Genomic DNA, 2,653 nt, shown 5'->3' with positions numbered 1-2,653 from the left:
GTGTTTAAGCCTCATGGGCTCTACCCCACACACTTCAGCATGCCTTTTTGTGCCAACCTTCTTTGGCCCATATTTACATAGTTGTGTAGGTGAAACTTTTTTATAGATGAAGATCTTTTAGTTTATTACTGACTAGACACTAAAAATAGCAGGCAACTAAAGATAGCTAAACTGAGAGCAATAGTTCTCCCTAGGGAAGAACCTTCCAGTTGATTAACCAGTAACAGGTGTTCAGCACATACATATAAGAAATATTATATGGTCTAAGAATTATATTACTTATAGATTTAGGAATATAACTATTTTTGCATGTGTGTGTGTGTGTGTGTGTGTGTGTAAACATCAGTTAAAGAAAAAGTGGCCATCGCTTCTTGTCCTTTTGGCTAAAATCAATTGTAGTATCTGCTCTTATTAGTTTAATATCTGATATGTCCTCTATCCAAGGACAATAAATTGAATGAATTTTTGGAAGTAAGAGTTGGAATAGGAGCTTGTTCCATCCACTCCACTCATTGACTTGGTATTGTAGTACCTCGGGAACAGTTCATCCTCTTGAGGAGGTTTAAAAAAAGAAGAAATAAGAAAAAAAAAGGTGACCATGAATTTTAACAAAAACAAGAAGTAAATTGGCAGGGTTGGAGGGAAGAAAGTGGTAAAATAATGAAATTTTATATTAATTTCAAAATTAAAAATAGAAAACAAAATAAAAACTACTTATATTTAGGACAAAATATTTGTATGTTCTTCTTAAATCAAGTAAACATTTCTTTCTCCCAAAATATTTGCCATTTCTTCTTGAGTAAAATGTTCTTTTTTCTGCCTTTTTGAAATACACAGTGCATGCTATTATCTCCTGTTACCAGGATTTGCTGTAGAACATATGTACTTCTCACTGTTACTTATTTGTGAATTTGTACCTACTGGTCAACCTCTCAGCTTTATTCTTTCCCACTGTTCATTGCTGCTTCTGACAATCACTGTTCTACACCCAACTTCTGTGAGACTCAACCTTAGAACCACCTTATGAGCTAGATTATGCAGTAGATTGTTTTCTTTGTCAGGCAAATCTCTTTTAATACAGTGTTCTGCACATCAGTTCACTTTCTCACACGTGATGAATTTCACTTGTTTTCCGTTGTTGAATAATAACCTACAGTCTTTGTGATTCAGCCTTCTAGAAATTGTTCAGAAATGAAAACTTTGGACCTTTAAAATGTTTTACCTTTTGAATAGTCCTACATCTACTTAGGCGACAGTGGCCTCTTTCACACATTCCTTTTATTTTCTTCATCGATCTATTCGCCCACGGAAAGCTGGATGGAATAGTAAATTGTTTGTCATTTCTGAGGAACCTCCATGCTGATTTTCATAATAACTATGTTGATCTGCATCCTACCAACACTGTGGGAGGAATCTTTTTTCTCCAAGTCCTTGCCATTACTGGTTATATCCAGCCATTTTTGTTGTTGTTTTGCCATGCTTTATGATCTTTTATTATGATTCTGAAGAGCGTTTTACCCCTAATTAGTGATACTGACCACTTGTCAAGCACCAATTAGCCATTTTTTAGTATTTTGATCTATTTCCACTTGAAAAGTTGGAGCTTTTCTATTCCATATTCTAGGATTCTTTATGTACATTTGTGATTAAACCTTTGTAAGATGTCTATTTCCCAACCATTCTTTCTCCTTCTTGGCGTGTCTGCTCTCCAATGGTTTCTTTTATTAGTGGAAGCATTTTAAATGAATGTAGCTCCTTAGATGAAGCTTTTTATTTATTTCCTTTGGAGTTCTTTGTAAATACCATTTCTGCTCCAATAGTCTAAATTAGTCTTCCATGTAAAATTTTTTTGTCTTGTTTTAGTAATTTCATTTTTTCTAGTGCTATATGTAATATTTGGTCCACAATATATTAATTAAAGAGAAATAGTGATCAATTTCATTCATTTTCATATGAATCCTCAACTTTTCCTTCAACATTTATTGAAAAATCTGTCCATGTACTCAATTTGAGATAGTACATATGCTAAAATGTTTATTTAATGTATCCTCAGAATGCTTATTTAATGTGGTGTCAGACTGCCTTTTTAATATGGTCACAGTCTATACTAAATCCTTCCTGTATTCACTGTATTCATTTTTCTCTTTGTTTTGATAAAATGCTTGATGAATGCAACTTCAAGAAAGTATAGTCTTCTCTTGCTCACAGTTTCACGGTACAGTTCACCATGTCTGGGAAGGAAGGGTGGCAGGGGTTTGAAGCAGCTGGTCATGTCACAACTGTAATCAGGAAGCAAAGAACTATAGATGCTGATCACTTCCTTATTAGTCATAGAAGGAGCTCCCTTATTCAGGTCTGGTCTTGCATCATCAGTCAAGCCTTTCTGGAAACATCTTTACAGATATCCCTCTCCATGGCTGAGCATCAGTTTCATCCTATAAGTGATTCTGATTGCAGCCAAGCTCACAACAAAAATAAAGAAGCACTTTTCACTTATAAGGAAAAGTTATCATACATTATCAAAATGTGGATTGTTTCAGATTTGGAACAGCCATGTTGGACATCGAGTAGTCTAGCAGAGACTGCAAAAGGCAGGTGTGTTGGTCATCTTCTCATCATTATATCAAATACACAAGAAGAGTCAGCTTATTAA

The 2,653-nt window shown here is 34.6% G+C and overlaps 1 non-coding gene across 1 annotated transcript; it reads left to right on the top strand.

Annotated features, from left to right (window-relative positions):
• Window positions 1-363: 363 nt before the first annotated feature.
• LOC125400019 (U2 spliceosomal RNA) lies at window positions 364-553 on the top strand. Its single transcript, XR_007231851.1, has one exon. It is a non-coding gene; the product is annotated as a U2 spliceosomal RNA (small nuclear RNA).
• Window positions 554-2,653: the final 2,100 nt, after the last annotated feature.

The sequence above is a fragment of the Myodes glareolus genome, chromosome 27 (genome assembly GCF_982192425.1).
Source record: "Myodes glareolus chromosome 27, mMyoGla1.1, whole genome shotgun sequence".
NCBI classification, from domain to species: domain Eukaryota; kingdom Metazoa; phylum Chordata; class Mammalia; order Rodentia; family Cricetidae; genus Myodes; species Myodes glareolus.
Note: the sequence above shows the minus strand (reverse complement) of the source record. Positions and strands in the feature narration are given on the sequence as shown.